Source organism: Dromiciops gliroides, chromosome 4, assembly GCF_019393635.1.
Source record: "Dromiciops gliroides isolate mDroGli1 chromosome 4, mDroGli1.pri, whole genome shotgun sequence".
Classification (NCBI taxonomy): Eukaryota; Metazoa; Chordata; class Mammalia; order Microbiotheria; family Microbiotheriidae; genus Dromiciops; species Dromiciops gliroides.
In genome coordinates, this window is record NC_057864.1 from 67,912,867 (window position 1) to 67,928,618 (window position 15,752).

A 15,752-nucleotide genomic window follows, 5' to 3' on the forward strand; every position below is an offset into this window, starting at 1 on the left:
TTCTACCACCTAATGATGTTTACTTCACTGAAACAAATGCAGCTATTATACAACTCTGGATAAAGCTGTTAAAAACTAGTGACATTACATTTTCTTGAGATGAAATGTGGGTTCTCTCCAGATCTCCTAATTCTAGGAATGAGAATTTAGCAATCTTAAAGACTGACTCAGAATCCCTCTGTATCATCACTAAGGTAAGCCCTCTTTTACCTGGCCATGAAATCAACCACCGAAACCTAAGAACCGAACGCCACTGTGACAACTACAAAGCTTTAGATTCCTCCAACAGATACGCTGACTAAATCAGTAAGACAAATTATGGTAAGTGACAAATGATTTGAAGTGTAAAATGGATGTCCTTTGCATTGTAATCAAATGAACATGGCATATATTCATAAAATGAACTATAAGAAATTATGTATTCTGCTTTTGAAAACCAACATGTAAAGAAAAGTTAAATTCCTATTTAGAGTCAAATTGACAGCAGAACAACATCTTCAAGGAAATGAAATAACTTTTGTGGCAGCCCTTCTAACTTTTCTTGTAGAAGAGATGTGGTGGCATATTAACTATTTAAACGTATCTGAGTAAAATAGTTTAAGGCCTGTGAGATAAACCTTTTCCTTTCTTAGTCTACTGACATTCCCAAACCAGGTTTTTAAAGAATGATTCCGTTAACAACACATTTCAAAGAAACAACCTTGAGACAAATACAAGCAGGAATTCTCCTCCAATTCCCAAGAAATACGCATCAACACATACCTTTTAAGAGTACTGGATCTTTAGTAGGCATCTGTGAACCATATCATTTCCTTTAAAATTAGGTCTAAACCTAGGACTAATGCAAAATAAGACATATGAAGGCAGCAAATGTCTGAGATTTTCTCTGACTATAGTCTAGCATGTCACAGAATAGTTCTATTTAGCTCACACAACTAGTAAGTAGCAAACTGAATATTCAAACTGAGGTCTTCTGACTTCAAAGCCCAGTGCTTCTTCACACCTAAACTACACTGCCTCCCTCAGATCAAAGAATCTTCTCAGAAGGAAATGATAGGAAGTTTCCTAATTCAATAACATTTCTGAGAACCATTCTGCCATGGGATCAATCAATAAGCATGTATTAAACACCATGCGCCCAGAGGCTGTGCTAAGTGCTGGGGGAAATGTTAGAAAATGGAGATAGTGGCAACCACTAGAGAGACTAGATGGTTCCTTCATACCACAGGGCAATTTTATAAAAATGACAATTCTTACTGGACATGAAAAACAAACTGTAGCATACATCCAAATCTTTACTAAAATTTAAAGCTAGGTCTACTTAAGCCTTGTAAATACTATCTTTGACTAAAGAAAATAAAAATGGGGGGGGGGACATTAAATCTGCATTATTGGGGGAAGCTAGGTGGCGCAGTGGATAGAGCACCGTCCCTGGAGTCAGGAGGACCCGAGTTCAAATCTGGCCTCAGACACTTAACACTTACCAGTTGTGTGACCCTGGGCAAGTCACTTAACCCCCATTGCCTCACCAAAATAAATTAATTAATTAAAAATCTGCATTATTTTCTATTTTCCTAGTTTAAGCTGCTTCTTCTCTTGGACAAGTGAGTTAGTTAATTCATGATCAACCTAGTAGATAAAATCTCCAAGTACAGTTTATGTAAATCTTTTCAGCATTTGGAAAGAAAACTCAAGCCATCAATATTGCAAATAAGATTCACTCAAAATAGTTAGAAATCATGTGCAATATTATTTGATAGATGTATTAGTTTTAAAAATGAAACCCTCTAAAGAGAATAATCTATACATAAATAATTTTTAAAAATTAAACTGATTTTCTTCCCATCTGAGATGGTTTTTCTGAATCTAAGACTGTGATGCCTATACCTTCCACCTGCAAGACAAATATATGATATATAGCATACTTTTTGGGTTACAACCTATTCCCTAACTAGATCTATTCTGAAAATTAGAGGAACTAGTATGAGATCATTATTGCAAAGAGTGAACAATGTGGTAAAAGCAGCAAGAGAATTCATAGCATAAGCCATAAATGAACCTAGCCTACTTCCTGTAGACAATAATGCTCCCTTGTGGCAAGGAGGTCTCATCACAGCTTTATTTCCATCCTTAAACAATGTCCTGGAGACAACTGGTTTTCTAATTTACAAAAACAAAACAAAACAAAAACACTCACCACAATACTTAGTATTTTTGTGGCAACAAGGCAACCTTAAACTACTTTAGGAAAAGAAAAATTCTTAACCAAGAAAACCATTAAGAATCAAGAACCATTATTTGTAAACCAGAATTTTCTTTTTTTGTAAATAAATGTTTACTATAGCAAGTTGTTAAATCAGTGAGGGAATAAAGTAAAAGAACTTAATTTCCATACAAAATCTTTCTGGATGTAGATTTATTTTACTTAAAAATATGTTTATTGATGCTTTCCATTTGTACAAAACAGACTCTTCACCTGTTCCCAACAACCTTCCCCAAACAAATGTATTACTTGGAAAGTTAAGCAAAACCATGTAACAGTGATTGTGAAGGGTTGTGTCACTTTCTACATACTTAGTTTAGTGATTATTGGCAGAAAGAAAGGATATATACTTTAATTATTTGGTACCAACATTCTTGTAGGTTCATTTTAAAACACACAGTCAGATGGCCATCAAATCAACTGATATGGGCACAAACAATCTCCAGTGACTTCTTTTGTTTCTTCATAGTCTAGTACAATTGGATAGATAAAGCCCAGAGTAACCCAAGAAGGTAATAAAGTAGTTTCTGAAAGATGATGACATTCATTGTATGGAGGGGAACGATCAAGTTCAGCCAGCTGTCCTAAACCAGACAGAGACCTCCACTTTTTTATAGGAAGGCTGCATATTGTAGACAAAAAGTATTTCATTTGTCCACAAGGATGATCCCTGCAGCTTCCATTTCTCATGTGCTTCATTATAAAAGGCCTTTTGTCATACTGCCTTTTCTATTCTAGAATTTTAAGTACATCAAATTCTCATTTAAACTTATTTTTAATGCATTCAAATAAGGTGAAGAAAAAAGAAATTCAGATAATAGAAAAAAATCATTAAAATGGCACTCAGCATACAAAAGCAAAACTGTTTTTAGTCAGAGAGGAAAGGTTATAAAGAATGTCTATGAAAGGAAAAGTTAGACACGTACAAACATGAAACAAAAACCTCAAGTTCTATTCAATCCAGTTGTTCAATCCAGTGTTTTTTTTGAAATTCAAAAGGAAAAATAAAAAAAAAGGAGAAACACTTTCCTCTATGTGACAGGAGGCATTCAACATTTCCCTAACACATTCAGCCCCAATGCCTCTGGATTTGGAGTGTTCCTCTGAATAAAATTGGAAAGCAGCAATAGTGCTGCAATGTTACAGTAAGCTGGGGGCAATGATTATATGATAGTATTTTAGGTCAAAAACCTTCTGAATCTTCAGGCAATATTATCTGTTACCACACTTTTATACCACTAGAGTACCATGAATCATTATTTTCTATTAAAGGTCAGTAGTTGTCCTAAATACAGATATGAATTACTTTAGAGAAACATTCCCAGTTTAACAAACCTTTGGGATAACTGAAAGGCAACTGGGCAGAAATTAGGTTTAAACCAAATTTTTACACCATATAGCAGTATAGGTCAAAAATGGATTCATAGTCTGAATATTGTTATGCTATGAAATAATTAGCAGAGAATGACACATGGTACTTTTCATATCTTTAGTTATGGGAGTATTTTTAACCAAATATAGGATAGAAAAAAAATCAAAAGATAAAAGTGGTAATTTCAATTATACAAAAACGAAATGCTTTTCCATTAACAAAATCAACACAAAGGTGGTCATTTGGTAAAAGAATCTTTGCATGAAATATTTCTCATAAGGGAACTGTTATTTGGTCTGTTCCATTGATCTGCTTTTCTACTTTTAAACTAGTACCAAAGAGTTTTGATAGTTATTGTTTTAAAAAATAATTTGAGGTCTGGAGATGATATTTCTACTTTTTCCATTATTTCACTTGAGTTATATGTATTTTTTACATGTAGTTAACTCCCTCAATAAGAATGTAAGTTTCCTTTTGTAAATTAGTTCTACCAGTTTGGAAAGAACTTTGGAATTATGCTAAAAAAAAGTGAATACAATATTCATGTTCTTTGACTTAGAGAACCTAGGCATATATCCTAAAGTAGCTGAAGACAGAAAGTTCTCATATACTGCAATTTCTGCTATCCAGTGACACAGGTGTTCCCCCAAAGCACCATGCTATGCAAAATCACTCAATAAAAACCACAGAGCTTATGAGGTAAATTAGGTCTGAGGAGTAATGCTCAAAAACATTTGTCAGTAGCACATAAAAAATAAATAAAAAAGGAACCTAATAAAAAATGGTAGCATAGTTTTTATACATGTTGTGTATATGTATGTTTATACAAGCTAAATGGTTAATAAATACATAAATACTAAAATAAATAGCAACTAGGTCCCTGGCCTGGGGCTGCATGAGCAAGTTGGGCAGACCACAACTCTCACAGCAGAAGGAGGTGGGCGTGAGGGCAGTGTGGATCAACCCTTCTCCACTCATATCTCCTACTGCATCAGATTTAAAATAAATGTGGCACTTTACCTTGAAAAAGGCCTAAAATTTGTTTGTGGTAGTGGGCATCAAAAGGCTTGCAGTTTGTGAGTAAACTGTAAAATGCTGCAGTTTTCTGCATTCGTGCTCTTTTTTTGTGGAAAAAATCATGCAGAAGAAAACTTGAAATTCTCACTATGATCAAAATATTCCTTAACATATGTTAATCATGCTCGAACAAATTTGTGTTTTTGAAACACATGTTATAGCAGAACAGACTGTACATAAAAATATTCAGTGGTGGCCCTTTTTGTGGCAGCAAAGAACTGCTAACAAAGTACATGTCCATCAACTGGTGAACCACTAAAAAAAAAATGTGATGCCCGAATGTAATAGAATATTTCTATATTAAGAAACAATGACTACAAAGAATCCTGAGAAACATGGATAGATTTCTATGAACTGATGCAAAGTGAAGTAGAACCAAGAAGAGACACAAATGATGAGTGTACAACAATATTAATAGAAAGAACAAAATCAAGAATTAAATCATTTTAAAGACTAGGGTTTAGACCAGAAAAGAAATGAGAAAATTATCTCTCCTCCTCTTTGTAAATGTAGATAATTTTAGGTTTAAAACACTGCATACTGTAAGACTCAGGTGATATGCTAGTTAGGTTTGGTGAATTGTTTTTGTGCTCTTTTTAAATTTTGTTACAAGAGATAGCTCACTGGTTAGGCATGGGGAGGAATATTAAATAATAGGTGGCTATTAAATAATAAGTAGCTAGGTGGCACAGTGAATGGAACACTGGGCTTGGAGTTAAGAAGACCTGAATTAAAATCTGGTCTCAGACACCTACTAAGCTGTCGGACCCTGGGAAAGTCACTTAACCTTTGTTTGCTTCAGTTTCTTCATCTGTAAAATAAGGATGATAATAATAGTACTTACTTCCCAAGGACATTATAATGATCAAATCAAATGAGATAATATTTATAACTCAGCCCAGTATTTGGCACAGAGGAGGTAACTATGTAGAGTTAGCTATAATTATTAGATATTTGGAAATGAGGGAAATATCAAAGATACATGTGCTCACACACACACAGTGAAGTAATTGTCCTGGTGCTCAATGGAGTGCCTGGCACATAGTAGATATTTAATACATAGTTGTTTAAATAAAACAAAACAAAACAATAGGTTGATAAAGAAAGCTACGTGAAGCACAAGTCTATGAAAAAATAAAAAGTAAAAATAAACTCTATTACATTTATTTTTGATGTATGGGTAAATTTCCATGGGTCTTACAATCCAATTTGTTGAAATTCTTTAATGAATTGGACTTTGAAGTAGAAGATTTTCATACTTCTTTAATAGTCTTTGTAGTTCCATTGAGATGACAAAGGCCTGCTGGCAAAACCAACCAAACAACCCCAAACCTTAAAAACTGCTATTTTACAGGGATGAATGATTTCTCAATTGGATTTGATAGGAGGGTACAGAGATATAAATCTAGGTACAGAGAGAAGGGATGGAAATTTTCACAATGTGTTTAGTGCCTTTTTACAAAATCCAGTCACTTTTAGTTTATTGATATAAAAATACTATGCATAATTAGTTTGTTTATAAAATTATATTTAGATCGATTATTAAATTTAAGCATAGCCAGAAGATTCTTGACAATGGAATTAAACAGCCTTTAGAACTGGTATATATAATCAAAATATCTAGGAAGGAGTTCTGGGGACCCGAGTGGAGCAAGTCATGTGAAAAGAAGGCTCTGGCCTGCTAGGACATCTCTCTCCTTCATCATTTATCTGCCTTTTTTCCTTCCTCTCATCTCACTTTGAAACAGTCAACCAGGAAATCAAATCTACAGATATAGCATCATTTAGTAGCATGCAGTCACATACCAGAAAAACTTACAGGCTCCTCATCTTTGCAAGTGATCCTAGACCTTACTGGATTCAGCAAAAACGAGGGTAGAAAAAGTATGAACTGAGACAGAAAATGTCCAGAACTGAAGGAGCAGGAAAGAAATTATCCTGAGCTTTACCCAGCTAGTAACAGATAATTTGTTAACAGAATTTACTTGTACATTAGTTTTAAATTTTGCTACTAAAAATTTCTGTACAAGCTTCTTAATTTACTTCTGAACCATCTCTTAATTTCTGAGTTTTGAGAAAGTGCAACATTTTGACAAAATTGTTTTTAAGGAAGAATTTTCTTTTCTTTTCTTCTTTCTTTCTTTTTGGGTGGAACAATGGAGGGTTAAGTGACTTGTCAAGTATCTGAGGCCAGATATGAACTCAGGTCCTCCTGAATCCAGGGCTGGTGCATTATCCACTGTGCCACCTAGCTGCCCCTGAATTTTCTAATAATTAAAGCTACTAAAATAGAATGGGATGTTTTTCAAATATGCCAAATGCCATGTGAAGCACTGAGCTTCTTGTCAATGGAAGTGATGTTCAAGAAAAGGCTAGATGACTATTTGTCAAAGAGGTTTTACAGAATTTTCCTTCATCAGGACAGGTTGAGTTAGATGATTTATAGATGCGTCTAATTCTTAAAGTCTATATTTTATTTTAAGTAATCTTTAAGACACTAAACAACTTTTTAAGTAAAATATAATTGAAATACAATTATATACAAGGCCAAATTGTCTGAATTGCACTTAGTAAAAGACATATATTAGTTTAAACCTTTTCCACAGCATGTCCTCAACAGTGTTCCCTTTTGTTCGAATTTCTATAGAGAATTCTTGAGTTTTGTAGTAGATTGCCAAAATGATAGAAACATGTCCTAAGATAATGCCACATCATTTTTTTTTTTAGGATGGACACAAAGTTCAAAAGTACCTGTACTACTTTAAATTTCATCTGAGGCAGAGTGACGAGTTTTGTTTTTTTGGTGGGACAATGAGGTTTTTGGTTTTTTGTTGTTTTTTTGCAGGGCAATGAGGGTTAAGTGACTTGCCCAAGGTCACAAGCCAGTAAGTGCCAAGCATCTGAGGCCAGATTTGAACTCAGGTCTTCCTGAATTGAGGGCCAGTGCTTTATCCACTGAGCCAATGGTGCCACATGTCTTATGGATAATATAATCCTTGTCCCCCCCCCCCAAACTCTATACAGTTTAAATACTTGCTGTTGGCTAAATTTCTTAAAGGAGGTTTTATTAGAAATCAAATCTCAAGTAGATTAATTCATTGTTAAAACAATTCAAAGGCTAAATTGCCTCTTATAACAGTGATTATTTTTGCCACCACATCCTTACATCTATTGCATAGAGGGAGGCAAGGTACAGGGAGAGGTATGAGAGAGGGCCAAGGTTTTGGGAGTAGAATGAGCACAAAGAAAAACACCCAAAGTGCTTGAAGATGTTTTTAATTTTTCTGTGACCCACAATACAGCTCGAATACACTAATCAGCATTCCCAAAGTAGAAGTTAAAAGTATAAAATGGATATTTATGGCTAAAACATTTAAGATATATGAAGCAAAATAGAAACTTAAAGAGGAAAATGCAAGTCTAAGATGATTAAAATGATTACCAAGAAAATGATTTCATGTTTATGCAGGAATATTAACATAACTACACAGAAGTATCAAAATTCTTAGTCCCAGTGTCTTTATACAATTTTTCATTTTAGGCATTCAGTTCTTTAGGATGTGTTTGACAGAAAGTGGGGTGGTAGCTGACCGACACAAGTGAAAGAAATATTGGGAGCAAAGGAAGAAAAAAATCTTGCTTTTTGTAGTTTCCTCAAATTATTTCTTTTCTTTTTTTTTTTTTAGTGAGGCAATTGGGGTTAAGTGACTTGCCCAGGGTCACACAGCTAGTAAGTGTGTGTTAAGTGTCTGAGGCCGGATTTGAACTCAGGTACTCCTGACTCCAGGGCCGGTGCTCTATCCACTGCGCCACCTAGCTGCCCCCCCTCAAATTATTTCTAATTTGGGGGGCTGGCATCCTTTTTTTTTTTTTTGGTGAGGCAATTGGGGTTAAGTGACTTGCCCAGGGTCACACAGCTAGTAAGTGTTAAGTGTCTGAGGCTGGATTTGAACTCAGGTCCTCCTGAATCCAGGGCCGGTGCTCTATCCACTGTGCCACTGAGCTGCCCCAGGCTGGCATCCTTTAAGAATTCTTTCTGAACAGTTATTGATTTGCCTACAACACTACAGAATGGTAACTGAAACTAGAGTAAATAACACTATTTTATGTAAAACTAGCTTAAGCCCTCATTACCTCTCAACTAGATGGCTCCAAATGCTTCTAACTGGTCCCTCTTGACACAAGTCTATCTGCAATCCAAACCTGCTAGAGCTTATACTTCAATAGTCTTTGAGAAATGAAGGCCACTTCAATATCATGATATGGCACCAGTCAGACTTTATGTAGGACTAACATATTTAAACATTTAAATGTCAATGTATAGGGGCAGCTAGGTGGCGCTGTGGATAAAGCATCGGCCTTGGATTCAGGAGGATATGAGTTCAAATTTGGCCTCAGACACTTGACACTTATTAGCTGTGTGACCCTGGGAAAGTCACTTAACCCTCATTGCCCCACAAAAAACAAACAAAATGTGTGGGACAATTATGGATTTGAGTTAGATTAAACTCTGAGGATGGAGTCTGAAAGATACCTAGAATAGCTAGCCTCTTGCTTTGCCTAAAAGTTAATTGCTTGTCAAATTCTCACTGTCACCTTTAAGTTTTATTGTTGAGATAATGGACTTGGGACAGTTCTGTAAACTTTGGGGATGGGGTCTGGGAGATATCCAGTTCCCCAGTAAGTTTTATTACTTGTCACAGTTCTACCAATTAGCACTACTTTACACCTTAGTTTATGGCCTGTGATAAAGAAACTCCCCTCTCAGGTGTCAAAACCCCAGTCCCTGTCATGGATTAATTGCAGTCAGATAAGGGAGTGATTTCTGCCTCCCTACCCCTTCCCCTTCTCCCTTTTGTTCTTGGACATGTCTCCATACATGGATCACAAGCTGGGAACACACCTTGGGTAAGAAGGATTGGATAAGAAGGATTGAATGTTAGATTGTGAGCTCATCCACCCGAGGTGTATGTGGGGACAGTCCTTTTCAAGATTACTATAAAAACCTAGAGGATTGGGCCTATCTTTGCAAGACTTCAATGTGTAATTGGGCTTTGCCTGTCCTCATGAGGATGTAATAAATCTGTCTCTGCTTGACTTGGTGGTCTCCTTGAGTTATTTGAGTAAACTGAGGCAGTTTGTCCCAAACACAAAACCCCCAAAAATGTCAATGTATAAAATGTTACAAATTTAATAAACAAATACCTTAATTTTATACATGTATATAAATTATAAATTTACATATGAATCTATGTGTTTAACAATCTTGTAATTTTATACCTCTTCAACCTCTCCTCTGCATTCCCTCTTCCAAAAGGCATGCCAAGAATACCAAATGAGAACTATTGTAGTAAAAAATAAAATAAAATAAAATTTCTGGTTTTCTAAGAGATGAGAAACAAATCTTAAGTCAATTCAAAATGTAAGGAGATCTGGTTTAAATAAAAATTTCAAAGTGCATTGTTGTTTATGTTAAATGTCTTGTATATTTTCATCAGATTTGGCTGTGTGATAAACTATGCCTTTATACCAAAGTTTCTAAGATAGGTCCTTCTGTCAACAAGATTTCTCATCAGAATACTCATCACATAATGTAAATAAAATAATTTTATGCAACAGTGAATAATTTTCCCTCAATCAAGAAGCATTTATTAAAATAGAAACCATATTGTGATAAAGCTTCCACCTTCTTTATACTTAATGTGAAGATTTTACTTCACTTTCTTCTTAGTATTCCCTGCTTTCATTAATTCTTGTGCAGATAAACCTAATAATAGATTATGCTTAAATCAAGACAGATGCAAACAATGTGAAAAATAAACTCACCACTACTACCTCCAATCAGACAACATTCTGGCAAGAGATCATTTCAGCTCTTTGCACACAGATCATGGAAATGTTAGATGTATCATGGGGGAAAGAAAGAAGGCAGTATATGCCTATCAGTTTGGTCAAACCATATAATGGAAATGACCTGGATAAAAAAACCAGCAGAGTTCAGTGAGAAAGTGGTATGAGAACCAAGAGAAGGCAGAGTCACAAAACCCTGAGAATATCTTGGTTTTCTTTTGGTATCACTCAGAGCTTAGCATAGTGCTTGGCATGTGGTCAGCACTTAAATACTTTTTCATTTGCTTAATTTCATTCATTATCATTTAGTTTGGGAATGAACTTCACAAGCTCAAGGCACAGTGCCATCCAGAAAACCTCTTGTCACAGATAGCAGCAAGCAAGTTGGCATCAGACCATTTCTGTATCATGAACAGGAAACCACTTACAGGTTAGAAAACTAAACTGAATTAAAATGTCAAAGTTCAGATAACAATGCAAAATCACTGCTTATGGGGATAAGAAGGTTCTACCTTTCTTTGAAAGATTATCTGTAGATACCAGTAAATAGAAAATTTAAAGAATTCTCGTGGACAGAAAGTGTTCCTACTCTCTTCATTTTGACTGCCCAAGCTTCCCTGCTTTGACTCACTGGATATGTATCTAATAAATGCATAAAGAATTAACTGACTTTTTGTTTCCCTGGCCAACTCCCTAGAAGATCTCTACCCCTGCTATTATTATTAACAACCATTATTTCTTAAACAAAAGAATCCTTGAAAAATAGATCTATAGCAAGAATCCCTCTTTCGCTGCATTAATTTTAAAGGATGCAGAGGAATGAGCTCTGGAAGTTGAGCCAACAGATCTAGGTTTAAACCCTAGTTCTACTTATGATATATGTGATTTTGGGCACATCACAAACTCACTGGGCTTCCTCAACTGTAAAATTAAAGTATTAGACTAAAAAGCCTCTAAGGTCCCTTTCAACCCTATAATCGCACAAAGTGTGGTAAATCAGATCTATCATTTATCAACTTTTGGAAATACACACTAAAATATATGTAAAAGAAAACAAACCAACAAACATACCCAAAAACATTACCCTGGGTATTCCTGCATCAATAAACTTTTAAGTGTTTTCTAGGTGCCAGATAATCTCTCCTATTCATAAAACACTGGCACTTAATTCTACCATTCCCAATAGCTATAATTCTATACCTCTCTTCCCCTCCAATTTCTTTCTTCTCCCTGGATTTTGTAGGTGTTAAAATTGGCCTCAGGCTCTCCGAGCAGAGCTGCCCCTCCCCCTCTGTTTCAGCTGGGGGGGGGGGGGCGCGCAAGGCTCTGAGCCAGGCTAAGCTGTGCAGATGAAAAGCCCTGGGCAAGGGACATAACGGCCCTTGCGCACAGCAGACAGGTGCAGGAAAAACTGAAGGGACGCTGGGGTTTGCTTTGCCCAGCCCAGCATGTGGGTGTCCCTGAAAGTTCTAATCCTGGGTTGTTTTTTCTTTTCTCTATCTATACTATATCACTCAGTGATATCATGATTGGCTATGGGTTCAATTATCATTTCTGTAAAGATGATTTCTAGACTCGGATATCCGGCCTTAACCTCTTTCCTCTTTCTTTACTGCACCACATCATCAAAGGCCTTTCAGAAATCTGGAACTGGATGTTTCATAGACATCTCATGCTTAACATGTGCACAAATGAAGCCATTTCCCAAATACTCCCTTTTTCTAAATTTCTCTTAAGTTGTCAAGGACACTACCATCTCCTAGTCATCCATTCTTGAGACTTGGGGTTCTTCCTTGATACCTCTCTCACACGCAGTACAAATATCCAATCTATTGCTAAGTCTTATTGTTCTTCCCTTCACAATATTTGCTGTCTACATCTACTTCTCTCCACTTAGCCACCACTCTGACCATCACATTCTTGGCCTACTGCGATAGCCAGCTGGTTGATCCAGCCTCAAGTCTCTCTCTAAAGCGGCTGAATTGATTTTCCTAAAGTACAGACCTGACCACGTCTGTCCATCTGTCCCTTCTCACCCCTTTGCTATACACTCAATAAACTCCAATGGCTCCCCATCATGTTTAGGATCAAACTTAAAATCCTGTGTTTGGTATTTAAAGCTTTTCATAAACTAGCCTCATCCTCCCCTTTTCTTGCACTTTAATTCCTATCTATGTACTCCATGTTACAGCAATACTGGCTTTCTTGCACATGGCAACCCATTTTGTGACTGTGATTTTGCACAGGTTGTCCCCTATGCCTAGAAGGCTCTCGTCACCTTGACCTCCTGGATTCCATGAAGGCTCAGGCTAACTCCCATCCTCTGCAGAAGAGTCTTTCTTGGTATTTCTCTCCACCCTTGCCCCACTCCCAACCTCAAGGCTTTTATCTGAGATCGTTTTTTTTCTGTCTGCCTATATATCTATCTATCTGCATCTTCTAGATACTGTTATTTGCCTGTCATCTTCCCAACAAGCTCCTTGAGGGGCTTTCAATTTTTAGCAAAGTTCTTAGCCCATACTAAAAACTTAATAAATGCTAGTTAGCTGATTGACTGGCACTAAGGTCATGTTCTCTAAGAAGTTGAGGCGATAAGGGAAATAATTCAAGGCATGTGGGCAGCCAATACAAAGGCATGAAGAGAGAGCATCATGTGTAAGGAAAAGCAAATAGGTCAGTATGAATGACCCACAGGTGCCATGGAGGGCAGTAATGTATAAGGAGATTGGGAAGTAAAAAAGGAGCTAGATTGGAAAGAGCTTTAAAATCCAAATGGAAGGCCTCAGACACTTAACACCTACTAGCTGTGTGACCCTGGGCAAGTCACTTAACCCCAATTGCCTCACATAAATAAACAAATAAATAAATGAATGAATGAATGAATAAATGAATACATAAATAAATAAATCCAAATGGAGAAGCTTCTATTTTATCCTAGAGGTAATACAGTGTTACTACAGTCTACAGTGTGTGTGTGTGTGTGTGTGTGTGTATGTGTGTGTTTGTATGTTTCCACAGGGAATGGGAAATGGTGGTGTTGGTATAGTCAGACATGAGTTCTAAAAAAAAATCATTTTGGCAGCTGAGTGGAGAATGGATTGGACTGGGGAGAGACATAAGGAAGAGAGAGAGAGAGCAACCAGAAATCTAGTGCAAAAATCCATGACAGTGAGAACAAAGATGGCTGCTTCATGAAGGACAAAGGAAAGGGGTTGTAAGCAAGAGATGTAGAGACAGTTTTGGCAGGTGACTAGATATTTGAGGGAAGTGTTAGAGGATCTGAGGATGACCCTGAGGCCACATGGAGGATGGTATCCTTAACAATAATAGGAAAGTTCAGAAGAGAGGTGAGCTTTGGGGAAAGGGTAACTTCTGTTCTGGACATTTTATGTTTGGGATACTTGCCAGGTATCCAGTATAAAATGTCTAAAAGATAGCTGATGGCTTGATAGGGGAGTTTAGGAGAGAGACAAGAATTAGATATATCTGTACAGGTATTTGAATCCATGGGAACTAGTGAAATCACTAAGTGAGAGACTAAAAAGAAAAGAGAAGGTGCAGGGCAAAGCCCTGGAATACCTCCATAGATATAAATGGGTGGAAGCCATTTAACCTGAGAAAAAAGTTAAGATATGTATGAAAAGAAGAGTGTAGTGTAATAAACCAACCAAAGAACTCCATAAAACAGAGTATCTAGGAGAACAGGGTAAATGATAGTGTCAGAGGCCGCAGAAAGATCAAGAAGTATGAGAACCGGGGCAGCTAGGTGGCACAGTGGATAGAGCACGGGCCCTGGAGTCAGGAGTACCTGAGTTCAAATCCAGCTTCAGACACTTAACTTACTCGCTGTGTGACCCTGGGCAAGTCATTTAACCCCCATTGCCCTGCCCCCCCCCCAAAAAGTATGAGAACTGAAAAAAAAAAAAAGGCCATTAGATTTGGCAAGTGAGAGATCATCACTGATAACTTTGGAAAGAGTAATTTCAGTTGAATGGTCATGTAGTCCTTGGATTACAGGTTTAGAATCAAGTGAGAGGAAAGGAAGTGGAGACACTAGTGAGAGGATTTTTTTTTAAAGGATGGGAGACACAGTAATGTTTGTAGGTATCAGGAAAGATACTGAGAAAAAGAGAGAGAGATTAAAGATTAGACAGGGGAAATAGAGAGGACTAATTTGTTGAAGATAGGTGGGAATGTGATCAAGGGTACACAAAGAATTGTTGGCCCCGGTAAAGAGAAAGGTCATCATTTCTTTAGAGACTGAAGAAAAGGAGGAGATTGTGGGGAATGATGCCAGAGAAATATAACTAGTGGAAAAAGGGAGATCTTGAGGAAAATAAATTCGATTTTTTGTGTGTGAAACATGAGGTGACTGACTTCCTCAAAAAAGAGGGTAGGGAATGGATTGAGATGGAAAATTTGAGGAAAAAAGAGAAAGTTTATAAAAGTCTGTGTATAAGTAGGACAGGGAATGAAGAAAGTGTATAATGAATCACATTCCATGGGAAGTACTCTATCAAGATTAGATACTAGATTTGTAATGTACCCAGTTCTGTTCGGTCACCTAGGAGTAGGAGTAAAGGAGATGGATGATGGGAGAACATCAAGGTTGAATTTTGGCAAGGTGTAAGCAGCAACAGCAAAAAGAAGCGGGGGATTTGATATTTATGAAAGTTGAAATGTTATAGTATTGATTATAAAACATGGTTTCAACCCTTTGAAATGTGCTGTGGTTTACAGATTTATTCATTTCCTTTATATTAGCTGCAAAGTACTGGACATGACTTTTATTATTTATTCATTTACTAAAAACCCACTCAAAGTTTTAGTTCAATGTTAATACATTTATAATTGTATCAAAAGTCAAGCACCACATGCAATTAAGAAACTTGAAAACTGTTCAATAAATGTGTGAAGCAAGGATGCTCCCTTTCCCACTATTGATATAATTCTTAAAAAGTACCAATAAAATGAGAAAGAAATTAAAGAATAAGATAGGTAAAAGGGACACAAAAGAATCCTTATTTGTTGGTGACATGATATGCTTTTAAGAAGACAAGACTTTAAACAAAAAGAATATTTTCCTTCCTTAAAATGTATGAAGACCAAAAATATTTGATTTGGTAATCTGTCTAGGTGCACAATTTGATGTTTCGGCTTACTGTCCATTTGATTCTTTTACTAATACTT

At 36.4% G+C, this 15,752-nt stretch overlaps 1 protein-coding gene and 1 non-coding gene across 6 annotated transcripts in view; both read right to left on the reverse strand.

Moving 5' to 3' along the window:
• COP1 (COP1 E3 ubiquitin ligase) overlaps positions 1-15,752 on the reverse strand; it is a 240,336-nt gene that overhangs the window by 14,441 nt on the left and 210,143 nt on the right. The gene's annotated exons all lie outside the window — the stretch shown is intronic.
• On the reverse strand, positions 2,810-2,947 carry LOC122727137. The gene has a single exon (XR_006353088.1).